Below are 22707 nucleotides of genomic sequence, written 5' to 3' on the forward strand. Positions count from 1 at the left end.
AAATTAGTCAGATGGATAACATTGCTTGGCTGTAACAAAGTTGCTTGTAAAAAGCGCATACATTAGTGGCCAAAATTGTGGAAACCTTTTAGAAAACGTGTATTTTTGAGGTTTAATGGCTCATAACACCACCTTTTTTGGTGTAATACCATAACATTATATATCAATGGAAAGATAATTTAATCAAGAATGTAATGCAACAAATTTGTCCAATTATTTGTATTCTATGAAAAGTTATAGCCAAATAACCAGAAAAAGAAGCACAACTTGCTTAGGTTGATATGAAGTAGCGTTCCTTCATTTGAATGTAGCCAATGAACATGAGTGTTTAGAGAGCCAATCAGGTGTCATCTTGTTTTGGCAATGAGCCAATAAGGTCACAGTAGGATTCAGCTATTGATGTCATGTATTGGAGCTGAGAGGAGGACATTTGTCAGTGTGTTATGTGATTGCTATCAAGTTGGTGTTTTTTTTTGTTTTTTTTTTGTGTTCTTTCATTTAGTGAGCTTGTAAAACGTAATAAAATTAAAGAAATGGCACAAAGAGTTGACTGGTCACCCAGAAAGCAATGTAAAATAGTACTATTCAGTGAACAAGGCCACAGTTATGAAGAAATTAGAAGAAAAATTGGTGGAAACTTAACCAAAGGTGGCATTTCTAAATTTTTGAAGAGGTATAAGGAGACTCAGTCACTACAAAACCAGACTAGTAAAGGCAGGAAAAGGTGCACAACAGCAAGTGATGATAGAAGAATTGAGAGACTGTGCCTATGTGACAGAAGAAAATCATCTGGGTGAATACAAGGTGAAATGGCGCAATACAATGTAAAGTTGAGTGCAAGGACTGTTCGGCGGCAGACTGCAGGAATTTGGTCTAAATGCTAGAATTCAACGAAAAATGCCATTTTTATCTCTCAAACAAAGGTTGAAAAGATTAAAATGGGCTAAACCCCATGTTAACTGGACAGCGGAACAATGGGACAGTGTTCTTTGGAGTGATGAAACCAAAATCTCCCTGTTTGGTAGTGATGGCATAAAATATGTAAGGAGAAGAATCGGAGAAGATTTGCATCCTGATTGCATTACACCTACAGTGAAACACCCACTTAGTGTTATGATCTGGAGTTGTATGACATCAAAAGGTGTGGGCAGAATTTGCATGATTAATGGGAATATAAATGCCCAAAAAAATACATAAATGAAATACTTGAACCCAAACTGAAGTCTTCTGCAAGTGATCTTTTCCAAGATAATGAAGTATTTATATTTCAACAGGATTCAGCTCCATGTCATGTTGCTGCTGTATGCAAAAAGTAGTTTCAAGATAATCATATTCCACTGCTGGAATGGCCTGGGAATAGCCCAGACCTTAACCCAATCAAAAATGTATGGAGCAGACTAAAGAAACGTGTTAGTCAGAAGCAATCCACCAATAAAATCCAATTAATAGAAGCAATAATTCAATCTTGTTTTCACATTATAATAGCTGCAGAACTAAATAACTTGGTTCACTTCATGGGAAGGCATTGTAAGGCTGTAATTAACGCTAAAGGTTACCCAACTAAATATTAACTCACATTGTGAGAATTTTTGTATATCTCATTTTTTCCATGTGTTTCACTTTTCTTCTTTATAACTGCTGTTTTAATAAAAAATCCTTCATAAAAGTTATTGCATTACATTCTTGATTAAATTATCTTTCCATGGATATAATTTTATGGTATTACACCAAAAACAAGTGGTGTTATGAGCCATCAAACCTCAAAAATACACTTTTCCATCAGGTTTCCACAATTTTGGCCACTAGTGTATGTTAATTTGTGGCTTATGGTCATTATTGTGTTCCACTCGGCTTGTCTTTCTTAGCTATTTTAGAAAATCAAAAATTTTCAGCAGTGATGGGAATAAAATTACTGAGCAATAAAATGAAAATTTTTGTTTTGCTTGAATTTTTGTTGAGCCAGAATAGCAGGAATCAAAATTATGTTCATATGCTAACTGAATTTCATTTTTTTAAATGTGAATTCCATTCACAAAATCAGAGACCTATAGTACTTTGGTGCTGTAGGTGGACAAATCATTAGCTAATCTGGAAACTGTGTTCTAAAGATCAAACATGGAACTTTTTTTTTTAAAGGTAGCCTGGTTATTTGAGATTACTTCAAGTCTCAAATAACCAAGCTGGTAGTCTCACGATGGAAATGTTATCTAATGCCTAAAGGCAAACAGCCATGTTCATGGAGTGTTGGGTTGAGAGAGGATTCAAACAAGATACTGGATTTATACTTCCTTGAGAACCACTATTCTATACAAGAAATGTCCTGATAGGATTATTCATCAGATTCATTACTGATAGCATACAAGAGGAAAAGAATGAAATATAGATACATAAAGTAAATCTTAAAAATCACACGTTGCATCCCATTCTTTGAAAGTCTTCCATGCTGCTTTTCAATATCATTTAGATGCCAGAAGAACTATCCTTGATAAGTATACGAATTTGTAGGACAATAAATATGCCTTCTTTCAATTTTTTAATGTCTTATTCTTGGGAACTTGTCTATTAGCTACCTAAAACCATTAATATTTTTATGATCCTCTAAGCTCAGTTGGTTTTGCTAAAGGTTTTTAGTTGCAGAGATCTAAATCTGGATCCCATCGACAATGTGAAGAACCTTTATTAGGGCTTTTCATTTGAGGATGAGTTAGCCAGTCTCCAACCAGTCACACTTGTGAGGAGACCACACAACAATATATATTTAGGGCATAAGAATAACCACTTTATCCTGAAATTATGATTACAAAAGCTAATCTGAGCAGGTTTTGGTTCTTAAGAGCCTGTAAGTACCATAGATTGTTGTTATAAAATATTCATATTACAAAATTTATCATAAAAACAAGTTTAATATGGAGTAGTGGTAAGACAACTTTTCCCTCAGGCTTCACAAGGAGAGGACATGAAATGTACCTCACCATTCGCATTAAGTTCTGCCAAACTTGATATTTTTTTTAATCTCGTAAAGGTGGCAAAAAATAGTATTTAGCTCAACTAAATACTATTTTTACGAATTAAAACTATTAATTTTTTATACAAACTAGTTGCATGCCAAGCCTATTACTTTGTGGTCACTGCAAATGGTCTATCTGCATTCATTATACAACTAGTCCATAAATTAGAGATCAAAGAGACAAATTCTGATAACTCAGGGGGGGGGGGGTATATGAAAGTCAGGTGCATTAAGTGAAGCTTAGTCTGTTTACTGTATATAAATGAGTGGTTTTGGAGCAGTTTTCCATTTCATGTCTGGAGTGAGAACAAGACGTTTCGTGACAGCAAAATTCTTGGATATGGCTGCAAGACATCATTTAACACCAATGAATTAAGGTGACAAGTCATTGTAAGACTAGAGGCCAGCCAAAGTCAGGTGGAGGCAGCCAGATGGTTGCATGTGAGTCAATCTGCAGTTCAGGGACTGTGGAACCAATCCTGACAGTTCACAAACAATATCCAGGAGATATAGTGAAGGAAGGCCATGGGCTACAACTGCAGTGGGTAACCATTATCTCTGAAATTTTGGAGTGCTACCCCAATTCAGCTACAATCTTGACTTTGCATTGGCTACAGGAATATTGGTATCTGCTTCCACTGTGTGCAGAAGGCTTCACAAAGGTGGTCTGTATGCTAGGTGACTGGACCAAAGACCAACGTGGTCGGTACAGTTAACAGATGAGTCCCAATTTGTTCTACAAGTGAATACCATTTTCTGCTCTGGAGAGAACTAGGGACATGTTATCACCTCTCTATTATCTGTAAAAGGAACATTTATGGTGGAGGTAGTGTAATAGTTTGGGGAGGGGAAGGGGAGAGGACATCTCGTTGGGTGGACACACCGAACTGTACATGATTTCTAGTGGAAGCATGAATGATGAAACTTATAGTAATGTTATCCTGGATTTCCTATGTTCATCGCCAATTATGCAAGTGCAGTTCGTCCTAATTGAGCAACGCTCGTGGACCAATATCTTTAAGAAGATACTATCATATGTATGGAAAGGCTAGCTAGGTCTCCTGCACTTAGGGAGAGGGTTGCTCTCAGCCCCCTTCTTAAAATCTTGAGTGACTTCGGAGAGCTATGCAGGAGCAATGGTTGTTATTACAAACTGAGTTCCTGGACACCATGTTGTGTGAAACATCGGTGCAAGCACTGTATTGCTGTAAGGAGGTGATCACATTCCTTATTGATGCATTTTGACAATTTCATTTCAACCTCCTTTTTCTGACCATTGTCTTCATGTATCCCATTTGTTACTGAATTAAACTATTTAAATTTTTTGTGGGTGTTTCTTTCACATCTCATATCATACTGCTTTTCATCAAACTGCATAAAACTTCATCATATAGCTTTTAAGTAATTGTGATTTTTCCTACTTGTTACTTAATTTATGTAAACCAGCGTAGTTAATGTATTTAAGAGCAAAGCAATATTCTTACAGGATTCCTTCATAATGATAATGCACTTCTGGAATAGGTGAATATTTATTTCCAGCTTGTAGAAGTTACAGTCTTCAAACAAAGCTTTGAAAAGTCTATAAACAGATGCCATTCATCAGGTTTGTGTTTTCTTTCTAGCAATTCCATTAATCTGTTAACAACATTAAAAATGTGAAGTCAACACTACTGAAAAAATTCTTAATTCTCACCGATAGTTTATTGTTTCAAATATCAAGAATGGGCAAAATATTCTGGAGGTTGTTGAAGAAGCTTAGAAATGGAGGAAAGAGTGCGGTAAAAGGAGTTAGAGATGATAAAGGTGACATGAAAATGGAAGAAAAAGATATCCTTGAAGTATGAAGTAATTCTAAATTTCATTTAGCAATTACTTCGACAAATTGCTAAATGAAACAAGCAGTGATAGCACAGTGGTAAAAAAGACTCAACAGGCATACAGTCAGGAATACATATCCATAATTGAAGTAGAAAGCCATCAAAGGCTTGAAATGTGGAAAGGCAGCAGGAGTAGATGATATTCGACCAGAAATTTTGAAGTAAGGTAGTATAAAAGTCTTACAGTGGCTGCACTGCATAGTTCAGAAGGCCTGGACAGAGGGACGAATTCCCAATGATTGGAGTGGAGCTCTCATAGTACCCATATATAAAAAGGGAAATAAAACTGAATGTAAGAATTACAGAGGTATTTACCTACTGAGTGTTCCTGGTAAGATTTATGCAAGTATACTTGAGAAACGGTTGAGAAGAATTGTGGAAGAAAAGCTTGGTGAAGAACAAGCTGGATTCAGGCCAAATAGAGGCTGCCAGGATCAGATGTTCACTTTACGACGAATAGTTAAGAAATCATGGGGATATAACAACGATCTGGAAAATGCATATGACAAGGTGCCAAGAGAGAAGCTATTCAATATGCTACAGTTATATGGTTAATGGGGCATTATATCAAGCAATACTTAGTCTTTATTTGAGTTGTAAGTCAGCAGTTAGAATTGAAGGAAGTATAGGAAGGTGCTTTAATGTTAAATCTGGTGTCAGACAAGGATGTACTTTATCCCCTGTTATTCATTAACTATATGGATCACATTATGAAGGTAAGTGGTATTAAACATGATATCAAAATTGGAGAAGTTAAACTCAGCTCTTTACTCTATGCAGATGATGTTATACTTCTAAATAAATTTGCTACAAGTCTGCAAGATTCCCTGATGAAATTGAATAGCTGTTGTAATAGATATGGTATGAAGGTCAGCAATAAAAAGAAAAAGACAATGAAAATAGGTAGAATCGTTGAAAATGTCAACTGCATTGTGAACAAGAACCTGTGGAAAAAGTAAAACATTTCAGCTACTTAGGCACGATTTTCAGTGAAGATGGTAAATTAAATATGGAAATAGACAACAGAATCAACAAAGCTGGTATGGTAAGAAGTCAAATGAATAAATTCATATGGAATAAGAGAGAAATTAGTCAGAACACTAAATTAGCTGTATACAAGACATGTTCAAACCAGTTTTAACTTATGGATCTGAGAGCTGAGTCAGAAGTCAAACACTTGACCAAAGACTAGAGACTGCAGATATGAGATCGTGAGAAAGATTAGAGGCATGAACAGACGGCATCAATTGCCATATTATATTTAAAACGAGGATATTAGAAATGAACTTGACATTGTCAGCATCCAAGAGATTACCACCTGAAATTAGCTCTGCTAATTTCAGGTGGCAATCTTTCCTCGTCCACTCTTAAACAGAATGGGCGAGGAAAGATTAGCAAAACAAGTGTGCTCTTCCAGGTTGGCAGGAAAACGACCCAGAGGAAGACCAAGATATAGGTGGATTGATATGGTACAAAGTGCCTTAGACGATAGAAATATAAGATCTAATAACATTGGAGTCTTGACAAGTAACAGACTGATTTGAAGGAAAATTGTAGATAGGAAGTTAGTAATGATGTAAATTTTTCATGTAGTACTATCATATTCTGTACACCCCTTATGGGTACATGCAGTGGTGAGCTATAAGGGGCTCGCATGAGCCATTTGTTAAATTTTTCTCAAATTTGCGAGCCACCTTGTTCTACTTGTTTACTATTTCAAAAAAAAATATTTTTATTGAAACATATGGCAACAAACTCATACCTAACAAAAATTAGTCAATTCAGCAGTGTATGGATTATTTGGAATTATTGTTTAAACTCCTCTATAACGAATGCACCCAAGTTTGAAAATAATATAAGCGCATGCACTATCTTTACCCTTCTCCCTTCTGGTAGCAAATCATATGGTAAAATCAGTAGCCAAATGTTTTATAAAAGATTTCATTCTTATTATATTTTGATAGTGTTTTTCTTATGTAAGATAAATTAACACAGTTGATTGTGTGCAAATATTTCATGTTTAGACCATGAAATATTTGTTTAAAAATGATAGCCTGTAGAGGTTGATTGTCCTCTCATACTTTTTGATTGGAATTTGTACACAAACTGTATTAATAAAAGTTTTTGTGTGAAATACAGGTTTTTTTTTTCTTTTTTTGCTTGACGATGCAAACCCTTTGTTAAAATTTCCATAGCTCACTACTGGGTACATGGGAGGAATTTGATGATGATGATGATAAGTTTATTGTTTGGCTTTATTCTTATTTGCTGATGCTTTCAAAAATGATCATGTCCATTTCAATGAGTAGAACAGAATAGTTTAGACCTAGGATTTCATTTTATATTTTGGTGAGTTTCAGAATTTCATCAACCCATGTTTGAATTATTAAATAAGGTGCTCACACGATTTGCTGCTGAAAATATGGATACAAATCACAAAAATATGATGCTGAATTTTCAGGTCCATCATTATACTTGTCAACATCCACATTCCACATCTCAAGCAGTTTAGAAATTGGCAATGTATATTCTCATGAGGTACTGATCTCATGTGTGATGGCAAGTTAGAATTTTTTATTACTGCATTTTAACTCAAAAAAAAAAAAAAAAGAAAAGAAAAAAGCCAGCAATGTTTGTTAAATGGAAGCAGTAACTACCTGTATGGTTTCGTGTGGATGCAATAGACTCCAGGATGTGTTAATGGGAGAAGAGGATTCTTGGAGGAGTTGAATATGTTTTTAAGTTTTGTAGGTGGTTTAAAGGTGGCATTGAGATTATAATGGTGTAGGATTCTGTTGATTTTTTCTGATAACTCTTTAATGTATGGGATGGCTATGGTTTTACTGTAATCTAGATTTTTTTTGATGATGTTTTATGAAGAACTTTATTAATAGTATTTTTGTTATAGCCATTATTTATAAATGTGTTGCTGATGATTTTTAGTTTAAGTTCTTGTTTAAGAGCTTGCTGGTTAGAGCAAATTGTTACAGCTCTGTATATAACCAGTCACGTTTTCGGAACATTAAAAAAATATGGATTATACATAAACATACAAAAAACAAAAACAATGATAACCTCAAAATCAGACATTGAATTCTTAAAGATACAAATTGGCAAAAAACAAATTGAGAATGTAAACAAGTCCACTTATCTAGGAAGCACTTTGAGTCAAGATGATCGTTCGAAAACCGACATTAAATACCGAATTGTTAAGGCAATCGTGGCCCTACAGACGTTAAAACCATTGTGGGGAGATAACAGAATAGCAAAACAACCAGACTAAGACTAATTGACACCCTGGTGAATACTATCCTCTTGTATGTTTGTCTTCTTTTGACCGCAAGTGAACTTTTTGTCATATAGTTTCCGGATTATTTTCGACATGCAGTCCATCGAACTGAAACTCTGGTTGTGCACGCATACATGATATGCAAATATAACTTCATCAGCTGCAAGATTTCTTTCCATTTCACAATGTGGAAAGGCAGCTGGAGTAGATGATATTCGACCAGAAATGCTGAAGTATGGTGGTATAAGAATCTTACAGTGGCTGCACTGCATAGTTCAGAAAGCCTGGACAGAGGGACAAATTCCCGATGATTGGAGTAGAGCTCTCATAGTACCCATATATAAAAAGGGAAATAAAACTGCATGGAGAATTACAGAGGTATTTCCCTACTGAGTGTTCCTGGCAAAATCTATGCAAGTATACTTGAGAAACGGTTGAGAAGAATTGTGGAAGAAAAGCTTGGTGAAGAACAAGCTGGATTCAGGCCAAACAGAGACTGTCAGGATCAGATCTTCACTTTACGACAAATAGTCGAGAAAGCATGGGAATATAACAAAGATCTGTATTTAAGTTTTGTCGATTTGGAAAAGGCATATGATAAGGTGCCAAGAGAGAAGCTATTCAATACGCTGCAGTTATATGGTGTCAATGGGGCATTATATCAAGCAATACTTAGTCTTTATTTGAGTTGTAAGTCAGCAGTTAGAATTGAAGGAAGTACAGGAAGATGGTTTAATGTTAACTCTGGTGTGAGACAAGGATGTACATTATCCCCTCTGTTATTCATTATCTATATGGATCACATTATGAAGGAAAGTGGTATTAAACATGATATCAAAATTGGAGATGTTAATGTCAGCCCTTTGCTTTATGCAGATGATGCTATACTTCTAAATAAATCAGCTACAAGTCTGCAAGATTCTCTGACTAAATTGAATAACTGTTGTAATAGATATGGTATGAAGGTCAGCAATAAAAAGACAAAGACAATGAAAATAGGCAGAGTCATTGAAAATGTCAACTGTGTTGTGAATGGAGAATCTGTGGAACAAGTAAAACATTTCAGCTACTTAGGCACAATTTTTACTGAAGATGGTAAATTAAATATGGAAATAAACAACAGAATCAGCAAAGCTGGTGTGGTGGGAAGTCAATTGAATAAATTCATATGGAATAAGAGAGAAATTAGTCGGAACACTAAATTAGCTGTATACAAGACAGTGTTCAAACCAGTTTTAACTTATGGATCTGAGAGCTGGGTCAGAAGTAAAACACTTGACCAAAGACTAGAGACCGCAGATATGAGAGTCCTGAGAAAGATTAGAGGCGTGAATAGATGGCATCAATGGTAATATCATATTAAAAATGAGGATATTAGGAAAGACCTTGACATTTTCTGCATCCAGGAATGAATTAGCAGAGCTAATCTCAGGTGGTATGGTCATTTAAACAGAATGGGCGAGGAAAGATTAGCAAAACAAGTGTTCTCTACTAGGTTGGCAGGAAAACGAACAAGAGGAAGACCAAGATATAGGTGGATTGATATGGTACAAATTGCCTTAGACGATAGAAATATAAGATCTGATAATGTTGGAGTCTTGACAAGTAACAGACTGATTTGGAGGAAAATTGTAGATAGGAAGTTAGTAATGATATAATTTTTTCATGTAGTACTATCATATCCTGTACACCCCTTGTGGGTACATGGGAGGAATTTGATGATGATGATGATTGTATGTTTGTGAGGCCTGGACTTTATTGAGGGAAGATGAGAGGAGATGCCTGTCTTTTGAATGAAAACTTACAGAAGACTTTTGAGAATTCCCTATACCGCTCATGAAACCAATGAAAATGTCCAAAAACTGATTGATTCGATAGACAGGAGAAGAAGGGAAAATATTCTGACAGTCATCAGAAGAAGACAGATGAAATGGTTCGGACATGTGGAGAGGGCTAATGGCATTCCAAAGCAAACACTAGAAGGAATCATTCCGGGACCAAGGGTTAGGGGCTGACCTCGATTAAAATGGACTGATAACATCAAAAAATGGATAAATTCCACCCATTTCTCAACTGACATCAAGAACATGAGACTGAGATGATTGGAGAAGGCTAACAAAGAATATCACCTACCAGCCATGAATGACCCAACGGTCCATTTAGGACTACGGGAGAGAAGAAGAATGACTCCATATTTTTGTGATGGGTGGTGGTATGAATTAGCATGCATGTATTGGCCAGTGTGTGTGTGTGTGGGTTTGCAGTAGACTGTGACGGATAGACTGCCTGAAGGAAGACGTGCGACCAGTGTATCCAGGAACGGGAGCGAGTTGTGATTTTCAATTTCGATAGTAAATTGTATGCGTTCATGATGTTTGTTCAGGTGGCTAAGCCACTGCCGTCCTTGACAGGTCAATGTCCATCCATCAGATGAATCAACTAGTCTCCGACAACAGCACCTATCAGCTGGTAAACTATAACCCAACTAACAGAATAAAGAAAAAAACTGAAAAATTACTTAAGTCCGTCACTTCTTGGGCATCAGACACGGTTAAAAAACTTATACCCCCATTACGCCCGCGTTTCCAGAATATATATATGTCCCGAAAGTACACAAACAAAACGTGCCGCTTCGACCGATTGTGGAAGGAATAAATAGCCCTAATTACCACTTGGCCAAGAAATTAGTGTCAACACTCAAGGAGTTGGTAGGTCATTCCCCCTCCTATATAAAGAACACACAACACTTTATAAAAAACAAAATTAAAAACATAACACTCGACAAAGATGATCTTTTAGTCGGTTTCGACATTTCTGCCCTTTTCACAAATGTCCCAATCAATGACACAATTCTTCTCCTACGGAACAAATTTCAACCAGACATTATGGCCCTGTTTGTCCATGTACTACGTTCCGGTTACTTCGTGTGGCAAAATAAATTTTACCTACAAAAAGAAGGTAAGGCCATGGGCTCACAACTATCCTACCCCAATTGCTAACTTCTATATGGAGGCTTTTGAACAAAGTGCTCTTGATTCCTTCACTCTAAAACCTACAGTGTAGCTTAGATACATTGACGATGTGTTCGTTATCTGGCCACATGGGTGACAAACATTAAACACATTCCTTAGCCACCTGAAGAAACAACATGGATGCATACAATTTACTATCGAAATTGAAAATCAGAACTCGTTCCCGTTCCTGGATACACTGGTCACAGGTCTTCCTTCAGGCAGTCTGTTCTTCATGGTCTACCGCAAACACACACACACACACACTGGCCAATACATATATGCTAATTCATACCACCACCCATCACAAAAATTTGGAGTCATTAACACCCTTAAAAACAGAGCTATTGTTGTGTCCCATTTTATGATTTTTATTCTATCTAATAATTTCCGCTTATCTATGTTCTACTATTATCTATGCTCGAGATATCACCAAAATTTTTACTAATATCTAAGTTATTTCTCCCCTTAGTACCCCTAATATTTGCATTATACTGCACCTTTTGGGATATTTAGTTTGAGATATTATATACAAAAACAAGGAGAAAGAACTAAAATATGTCAGAAAGTGTAACTATGTTGCAGTCGTGACACTTTAGCTCATTTCTTAACACATTAATTTTCCGCGTGATTAGGTTCGTAATTTTTCAAGTGGTGCATTGGACAGCAATTTCAGACAACTGTTTTATCATTGGACAAAAGGTTTATTAAATTCCTTAACATGGTACAATTCAAAATTTAGTTATTACTCAATTCAATGCTATACTAAATATTTACAAACTGACATTAGCTTATCATAAATAATTAAGCTATGATCCTATAATGGGTATTACGATCATGCCACCATACACATTCAACACATAACTTCATATGACATGGACATATAAGATTAATTCACACTATTTAACTATCCAAACTTAAGTAGCTTAACTAAACCATTTACTGCACTAACACATAACTATGACATTTAAACTTTCTTATACAATATAATAGACATGCAAAATTCTCAGGACACTTAATTACTCATATAACATTAACATTAGCCGGCTTACTTTCAATATATTCTGTCAGATACTATAGTCCTAGTATTGTTTTCTTGATCACTTCAACAGTTCAGTATTAGAATAATGATAACTAATACAGACGAATCTTAGTTAACACGAGATATAATTTACAGTACCTTTTTTTCCTGAGTTTTCCATATGGGCCTCTATCTTTTTCTGATTGAAATATCCTGGTATAACCTCTCCGATAATCTGCTTCTCCTATGTTCCCTTTTGAACTGAACTATGCCTACTCGGTCTTTACCTTTCATTATTCAGGACACACTTTGAATCGTCTAAATAACGGCTGTGCAACTCGCGATGTGGATATCGATTTCTTTACAGCTTTCCCTTTTTCGTGGTTGTCACCGAAGTTGAAACACTAAGAATATGCTTTCTTTTCCTCGACTATATGGCATTCTTCGCTTCTTACATAGGAAGTATGGAACCGAAATTCTGCTCTTTTGTTTCCGTGTTGTGACGACGGAGATATAACTCCAATCTCGCCACTCAGGAAAACACCGTGAAACCCATACGAAGGAGCTTGTGAAGAACTCTCTCCGGGAACAGAACCAAAAACCAAAAAGGTCTAAAAGCCTAAAAGTCTCAAAAGCCTCCTGGGGGGGGGTCCAACCCTTTTATACCTGCTCTCCTAACGGCACCCTCTTTAACTTCTTTTCTCTGCCCCCCTACTTGATTTTACTTCACCGACCAATTAGGGTGGCGTTTTTCTGCCAAACGTCCTTTGGTCAGCGAGCCCGTAACGATGTCTCAATCCGGGAATCGGCCCTGAGCGATAGTCTGTTGTTTTTCTTTTGCTAGCCTCTAACTTAATCCCCTTTCCAAAATTTCTCTATGAACTTACTTAATATTTTAATCTCTAGCCTCTCACATACCATCTCTTGTGACTAATCCTTTTCTGTCTTATTTAGTTAAATTTTCTCTTTTATATTATATTACAACATTAATATATTCTTTCTTTTTGTTAGTTAGTTCAACAAACACCTTTATATTTTATATATTTTATTGGATGCAAGAATATTTCTTTTTCTTTTAATTAATTCATCTATTATCTTTTATGCAGGGTTTTTAATTTATTTATTCTTCATGTTACACCATGATAGCTGAGAATTCTACATTCTTAAGATATCAGGTGTAACACTATAACAATTTGCTCTAACCAGCAAGCTCTTAAACAAGAACTAAAAATCATCAGCGAAACATTTATAAATAACGGCTATAACAAAAATACTATTAATAAAGTTCTTCATAAAACATCATCAAAAAAGATTCTAGATTACTGTAAAACCATAGCCATCCCATACATTAAAGGGTTATCAGAAAAAATCAACAGAATCCTACACCATTATAATCTCAATGCCACCTTTAAACCACCTACAAAACTTAAAAACATATTCAACTCCTCCAAGGATCCTCTCCTCCCATTAGCACATCCTGGAGTCTATTGCATCCACTGCACCTGTAACTTACCATACATTGGTGAAACTGAACGTACAATCCCTATACGTAAGAAAGAACACATAAGACATATTACATATAGCGATTTTGATGAAGCAGGCCTCTCAGATCACGCTCTCAACACCTTACACCAAATTGACTGGAAAGGTACCCACTCTTTACACCATACAAAAGCCTGGTATGAAAGACAATTTAAGGAAGCCTGTGAAATTCTGATAAACTACCCAAATATCAACAATAATGGTGGCATGAAAATTCCAAGAATCTGCATGGCACATATTCAGCCTACTTAATATTTAGTATCTGGCATACTTCAGGACTCTGGGCAACCTTCAGCTAGTATTGAAAACCATTCCATACTAACTGGTTGGAATTTATATATAAAATCATGTTGTTAATATATATATATATATATATATAGACTTGTTGCTCCTAAGCCCAGTGTAATGTTACAACCAACAGATGATAATAATAATAGGACTCTAGCATTGATGTAGTAAGGGTTTTTTTTTTCCCCACCAGAGGTCAGGCCAATAATTGTTGCAACAGTTGGTCAGTAACTTTAGCAAATCATGTAGAGAAGGGGGCGGCTAATGATATCAGATGACTGAAATCCACTTATAGTGGCAGTGAGTTTGAAGTGACAGTCACAGTGTGGCAGTGAGTTTGAAGCGACAGTCACAGTGTGGCAGTGAGTTTGAAGCCATCTGGTATGAAGTGGAATCTAACAAGAATAATTACATAGTGGGGTGTTGTTACAGACCCAGTGGATCAGGTGCTAGTGATGAAGAAATGCATCACCAAATAGAAAAGATGAGCGTGAAAAGAGTAATCATAATGGGATACTTTAATTATCCAAGTATTGATTGGGAAGCAGTAGGATCTCATGAGAAGAATGAAAATGCATTTATTCAGCTGTTATAGGACAACTTTCTCAAGCAGCATGTGACAGATGAAACTCGAGGTCAAAGAGTGTTAGATTTGATTATAGTGTCAGAGGGCGTTTCAGTTAAAGACATAACTATTCTGCCTCCAGTTGGTGACAGTGATCATGTGGTACTCACTTGGGAAGTGACTAAGTTTATGAATGTTCCATTCAGAAAAGGTTATATGCTGAATTACAAAGCAGGAAATTATGACCAACTGACGAGTACACTGAGTTCAGTGGAATGGGATCAGTTGCTGGATGGAAAAAATATCGACAGTGCATTGGAAGCATTTAAACAATACTTAAATGATGCGATATCAGAATGTGTCCCGAGAGTTCGAAGAATAAATAGAGTAGGAGTCAAATGGATGTGTAATCTTATTAAGCAAGAGATTCCTAAGAAAAGAACGTGTGGAAGGAATACCATGTGCATGAGGATGACGTTCGTTATGAATATTATAAGCAGCAATCTAAAATAGTCGCAACTGTTGTATGGAAAGCAAAGTCATATGAAAAGAAACTGGCTTTATTTGCTAAAGACAACCCACAAGAATTCTATCAATATGCTGCAAGTAAAAGAAAGAATGAATATGAAAGAATAACTCTTCTAAATCCAGATGGTGTGATGGTTACAGATGCAGAAGAGGTTGTTCAGTTAATGAGTGCCCATTTTATTAAAAGCTATCAACCTGGTGAATATAACATTGAGCTCACTGTTACCTCTTCACTAGATGAAGAAACACAGGTGTGTGAGGCCAAGGTATTAGATCTGTTGCACAAATTGAATAAGAATTCAGCAGTAGGGACTGATGGAATACCAGCACGTGTTCTAAAAGAGTGTTCAGCTGAACTGGCCATTCCTTTGACCACGATGTTTAATATGAGTCTCAGAATAGGGAAGATTCCGCAAGAATGGAATTAATGTATGGTAATTCCATTGCACAAGGGTGGTGCAAAGATAAATGTATCCAACTATCGACCAATTAGTATCTGAGGAGTGGTGGTGAAGATTTTGGAAAAATTGGTTAGGGCCCGCAAATGGGTTGACAGTGAATCTCTACTTTGCAATGAACAACATGGGTTTACTTAGAGAAGGTCATGTTTTAGCAACTTCCTTAAATTCTATAAAATGTAAGCAATAATTCTATACCATTGAACTAGACAAGAGAAATGGATACACCATGATACTTTTGGATTTTGCTAAGGCTTTTGACAGAATACAGCATGGTCGACTGTTGCATAAATTGGTGAAAATGGGTTTGGGTTATACAATATTAGCATAGATAAGAGGATGGCTGACTGACAGATATCAGAAAGTGGTATACGGGGGATCTGAGTCTGCAAAGTTTAAAGTAACACGTGGTGCACCACAAGGAGTAGTGCTTGGTCATCCACTATTATTTAGTCTGTACATTAATGATATTGGGAAGGATTTGACAAGCGACATACAGTTATTTGCTGATGATGCAAAGATAGGTAGAGTAATCAGGACTGCTGATATGCATTCTTTGCAAAATGATTTGAATAGGCTGGAATTGTGGGCATGGGAAAATGGGTGTCAGTTCAATGTCGGTAAATGTAAAGTCATTCAGTTTGGCATGATTAGATATCCAATGTCGTATTATATTGGTGAGATTAGGCTAGAAGAAACTGGTGAGGCTAGGGATCTTGAAGTGTTAATAGATAGGAAGCTGAAGTTCAGGGGCCATGTGGCAAAGATTGCAAATACAACTCAAAAGATAATAGCAATGCTGAAACGAATGTTCACATGTAAAGATAAGGATGTAATTTTGCCTCTTTACAAGGCCCTGATAAGACCTCAGCTGGACTATTGTGTGCAGGTCTGGTCTCCTGGTTTCCATTGTGATTCTGATATATTGGATAGAGTACAAAGGAGAGTTAAAAAGGATATCAGGATTGTGGAATACTGATTATGAAGACGGATTGAGAATTTGGAGACTGCAGACACTAGTAAACAGGAGAAAGAGGGGTGATATGATTGAGATTGATCCTACTGCTTCCCAATCAATACTTGGATAATTAAAGTATCCCATTATGATTACTCTTTTCACGCTCATCTTTTCTATTTGATGATGCATTTCTTCATCACTAGCACCTGATCCACTGGGTCTGTAACAACACCCCACTATGTAATTATTCTTGTTAGATTCCACTTCATACCAGATGGCTTCAAACTCACTGCCACACTGTGACTGTCGCTTCAAACTCACTGCCACACTGTGACTGTCACTTCAAACTCACTGCCACTATAAGTGGATTTCAGTCATCTGATATCATTAGCCGCCCCCTTCTCTCCTCTCTATCCTTCCTAAAAATACTGTACCCATGACACTCGATACCAATTACTAGGTCTAATTCTGATAGCTAGGTCTCACTAATACCTATAATATGAGGTCACAACATATTGACTAAGGCAACAAACTCTATCCCTTTGTTTCTGATACTCCTAGCATTCGTCTATAGACATAATAATCTACCTGTTGGTTCTTTTGCATTGTCTTGTCTGCAGTCTGCCTGATACAGTTGGACAACTTGCAGATCTCTATTATTCTCTAAAGCCTTACACATGTAGGCATCTTTGCACACATATGATGGGTCCGAACCCTCATCAACATTTCCATGACAAAGCCCATTCCCGTCATTAAAACAGTTATATATAACATTGTCGCTCTTACATTCACATTCACACCATTCCTCCCTTTATAATTTAGTTTCCCTGACTCTCTGTGTTAAGTCTCATACCTGTTATTAGTTTTTCCAGACTCATGATACCAAATGCACTCAGGTGTAGGCCATCCCTCTTATACAAATCCAATCTTCCCTCAAACTCACTCCGCACATCCAAAAACTCACATCCATTCCTTCTGCATAGCTTATGCATCGAATCGTTTGCCATCATAGCCCTTCCTCTTAATTCATTGTTATCATAGCGAGGTAAAATACTAACGATTTTCACTTTCTCCCTCTTCACTCTCGTCTCTTCCAACAACCCTTTCATGTCCTCTCTCTCATAATGAATTTATCATCAGTTAAATCGTTCGTACCTACTACAACTACGATTTCATTTACTTTTCTTTTCTGTTTTTGAATTACTTGTGTTATATTTTTAATTTTTGTTCCAGGAAAACTCGATGTTATAACTTACTCAGCTATAGCATGTTTTATTATAGAGTCACCATACCAAATAATTTCTTTCTTTTTACTAACAATTACACTTACCTGATTTCCGTTATTTCCTGACTTACATATTTTTTTGCTTTGTTGTTTCTTATTTTCCTGATCATTTTTCTTTATCTCCCTATGCTCATTTAAATGTCTCTCAACTTTTTGCAATTCCAATGTCATCTCTCTGATGATCTGCTTCAACTTTGCCATTTTGGCAGTTAGTTCATTTTTGTTACAATAACCTCATTAGAAGGGCTAACCTTCCTGTTCTCACCTGTGGTGTTTTTTTTTTTTTTTTTTAGTATTTCATGCCCTTTTTTGGCACTATTTAAACATATACTAAATATTGAAATATCTTAATAAAAATATATGATAAAATATTAAATACACTGTAAAACATAACTAAAATCTACACTAGTATACTACAAAACACTAATTTTCTAAGGGAAAACACAATAAAAACATACCTAAATCACCAACTTTATAGGAGCACTCAATAATAACAGTTAATAATAATAATAACAGCACTCAATATAATAATTTATAAATTTTATACACAAATAATTGTATAATAAAGTGGTTAATCCTATGCCTTAATATATATTTTTGGGTGTAAATTGACACTGGCTAGTTTGCCTGAATATGAAATGAAAAATTATTATTTCTGGGAGGAGAACCCTTGCTACTATGAAATCTTGAATGAAAGGTTTATTATATTGTAAAATATTTCATTCCGATTTAACAGGTACAAAAATTCCCAGAGAAATTGCTTGTATATAGGTATAAGTGAAATGGTTGATAAGAAATAATGAAAGAGTCATTTAATTGTAAATTCTCCTTGTAATATAATGCTGAGTGTTCTTGTAAAACCGATAAGAGTTGAAATTTGGTGAAAGTTATGTTAACATGAGAAAGAGAAAACTAAGTATACAACAAGATAATCGGCTTAAAGAAATTACCCCAGGCAGTCATGTATGCGAGGTCCAAGTTGCACGCGTGGAGAACGCAACGAGGAGAGAACGGTACCGGTGCAAGAATTTTGGGTGCTGACCGGAAAAGAGTAGGGAGAACAGCTCAGCAAGGATATATATAGAGCTTGGCGATGCCAACTCAGGGCTTTTCTTTTGTTCGGGATTCCTGTTCCAGTCATTCCAGGAGAAGGTGCATGAGAGCGGTTGAAAAGAACGATGTCCAATGACAGCTATGCGGCCAGATAGCGATCCAGTGCGGGCATAATCATCGGTGCAGTGGAAAAGCCAGCGCAAGCCGATCAACATGCAGAACCATGTGGACTGAACCTACCAGAGCAGCTTCGCCCACATCGGAAAAGGTGATTCATGATTGTAATCACTAGTTGTCCTACTTGAAGACAGCCAACTGTAAGAGAGGGTAACAAGCCATGTGAATTTTTTCAGAAGATAGAGAGAAAAAGCAAGAGAGATCCTGATGCTCGGTAATGTAGAAACTTTTTAATTCCCTTGTATGCAAGAAACTATTAGTGTGCAATAATGTGCAGATATGCCGAGTGATTGGACTTACAAAATGAAACAGGACTTTAGTATCTAATCAACTAGTAGATTGTCTTAACTCTGTGTAAGATTTCATGTACATTGTGGTATTGAATTGCTAAAGTATGTTATAGCCTGATAGTTCTTGAATCTAGAATAAGATAAATGCTTGTACAAGAATGTTAGTTGAATAGGATGATGTTAGAAATGTAACAAATTCTAGATATTGTCTCACCATGTTTAAGACTGGGAGGTATTAAGGTTATGTCTGATTAATCAATTTCAATTTGTAGGAGAGATTCAGTTTTGTTAAGTGATCTTGATATTTGTATATCGTATTAGAGTAATGAATAAATCTTTCTTTTTCTTACTTAACAAACTGCCTGATCTGTGAACTCAATGCACCACTCATAAAAATAGAACCAGTGCAAGTTAAAATTTGGTGATAGCTATGACTGCAGTAAGAGTAAAAATATACGAGGTTTTGTAATTGGGAAATTTAATTGCTTGGTCATCAAATAGTGTGCCATTCTGAGTGTTAACTCCCTGACAAGGAAGATTCTCTTGTCTAAGAATTTGGATGGCGCAGCTTTAACAAACAATTTTTTTCAAATTTATTTTGCACACGCAAGCAATTTAAGTAGTGGCCATAGAACGAAAAGGGTGAAAGCAAGCAGGAGAATTTATGTCAAGTAATAGGGATATTCAATAAAAAAAGTAACAAACAAATAACACATAAAACAAGAATTTAACACTACCTATGTATAGCAGTGATTAACTCACCTTAAAATGAAAATCTTGATAAAGTTTCTTTGGATCCTAGAAGGAATTTGAACCCAGAAATTACTAACCATTTGGAGAAGGACACTTCTCCAAACGGCTTTGTCAAAACCAACCGAGTTGTGGAGGATCCTTTCCAGATCTACGAAACTTAAATACAGATCCTTGTTATATTCTCATGATTTCTCAGCTATCTGATCCTGATAATCCCCATTTGGCCTGAACTCAGATTGTTCTTTCAAATGTTTCTCTTTCACAATTTGAAAGAATCTGGAGAACACAAGACAAGGAAATTCCTCTGTAATTATCACAATCAGTTTTATTTCCTTTTTTTTTTTTTTAAAAGATGAATACTCTGAGAGCTGAACTCCAATTATCTGGAACTTGACCTTTTGACCATGCTTTCTGAATTATGCAGCATAGCCAATGTAAAACTTTTAATTTTATTTTCATTGTTGTGATGTGGCCAAAAACAAATGACCAAAGTGATCTTGGGACTCTGGAGTGTTGGTTATGCAGAGTAGTTGCGCGAATGGTAGATTAGATAGTTTGGTGGATAGCAGGAAAACAGAAGATATAATAGAGACCTTTAAGTTGGTTAAGGGATTTAACCACATTAATACAAAAGGAATTATAAGAAGTGTGAACAGTAACATGGGAAAAATGAGAGGCCATCCTTGGAAGCTGTAGAAAGATGTGGTGAAGAAGGGCTTGATGAGTAGATTTTTTACATGGACAGTTGTTGGAGTGGAATGAACAGCTAGAGTGCATTGTGAATGCAAGGAGTGTAAATGATTGCACGTCCGATAGGATAGACATGTTGCTGGTTGAGTGGGCCTCTCATGATGAGTCTACTTACTCCATCGTTACTGTAATGATAATAATAATATTTCCAGCTGTTTTTCTAATTTTCAGATATCTGCTTGCTTTTCTACCTCGAGTATTGATACATACTTCTGATTGCATTTCTCTTCAATATTTCTAGACTACCACTATTCTGTAACTGGTTTCATTTAACAATCTTTCAGTATAATTACTTTGGACATCCAGAATATCTATTATATTCAGTTTTTATTTCTAAGCTTTTCAACAGCCTCTAGAACATTTTGCTGCCTTTCTGATATTTATCTTCTATATTTTAGCCAAAAGTTAGATTTGGCTGTTGAAAAGATAGAAACCAATATATTTTATTGGTTTCCATCTGACTTACTAGGAAGTTTTGATATGCTTTCATGTAGGTCAGAGAATAATAATTACTACTGAACATCAACACTCATCAAATATTGCCTTAAATTCACTTACTGTTTCTGCACTCAAGCAATGCATTATTTTTTCTCCTAGCGAAAAACCTGGTCCTCAATCACATCCTCCAAGGAGAACTTGTTTTCATTTTACTATAGTAAAAATGTATAAACTATAAAAAAACATAAACATGAAATATCCTTATGGAATGCTTTTTGCATACTGAAGGCAACGTGAAAAAGCTAAACACATTTGATCTGTCAAGAGCAAACACATTTCTTCGGTCACTTAGCACTGTACATATATATAATGCCAAAACTAATCTCAACAAAAATGAAAAATTGAGTACAATAGATAAAATATGCCAGAATTCCTAAAACACCCCTCACATCCACTTTACCAACATCTGTGGCATAAATGCCAATATAAATGACATGCATTATTATTTACAAGCATCTAGACCAGATCTACTCTTGACAGAAACTCAAACTGCAGTTTTAACAACAGTCCACTTTCAGTGCCAAAATTATGCACTTCATGATTCCTTTTGCCATAAGGGTGGCACCTATGTCTTTGTGAGATCTCTGTCACTACTTGTCAGAAAATGCCAAATCTACAATTTTCTATTTTTAATTTCATCTGGCTTAAGATATTCTTATACCTGCCAAGAAATTACGTAAATTTTCGATAGATAACGTGCACATTATCTATACAAAAAATTCTAAATTCATAAAAAATGAACATGCGCGGTATACATTTGAAAGGTATGAGAAGTAAATCAAATGAAATAACAAAACTAGGGTAGAAGTATTACTTAATATTTATTGAACATTACACTATTCCAATCCAAAAAATTCTTCATCAGACCCAATATTGAAAGAATCAATTGCTTTAAAAATTTTGTTTGGTATTTCTTCAGCTTCATAATCATTGTCACTAGACACCAATGCATTTCCTTGTGCTTTAATGAAACCATTTCTAACACATTTTTCACTTACAGCAGCCCAACTTTCTACAATCCACATAACTATATCTTTATATGACATTCTTTTCATCTGCCCTCTTTGTTATATTCATGGATGCCATTCATCATCCAGTCTTCCCACCTAACCCACAAGTTGTCTTTGAATGGTTTATTGCAAGATCATGGGGTTGGAGTTTTTTTTGTTAAACCACCTGGAATGACAGCCAATTTGGAATACTTACAATTGTTTTAACTTCTGCCGTCGTATGTGCCCTACACGAATCCAACACTAACAAAGATTTTGAGTTGAAAAATGCCATTTTTCTCTTTCGCCACACACATTCTCCAACCAAAATTTCATAACCTCGGAATTTATCCAATCTTTATCATTAA

The 22707-nt window shown here is 35.8% G+C and overlaps 1 protein-coding gene across 1 annotated transcript in view; it reads right to left on the minus strand.

The window, feature by feature from the left end:
- Positions 1-22707, minus strand: part of LOC150097410 (uncharacterized) — a 299012-nt gene that overhangs the window by 77463 nt on the left and 198842 nt on the right. The gene's annotated exons all lie outside the window — the stretch shown is intronic.

This window comes from Typopeltis vanoorti, chromosome 17, assembly GCF_054136105.1.
Source record: "Typopeltis vanoorti isolate ZY-2024b chromosome 17, IOZ_Tvanoo_1.0, whole genome shotgun sequence".
Taxonomy (NCBI): domain Eukaryota; kingdom Metazoa; phylum Arthropoda; class Arachnida; order Uropygi; family Thelyphonidae; genus Typopeltis; species Typopeltis vanoorti.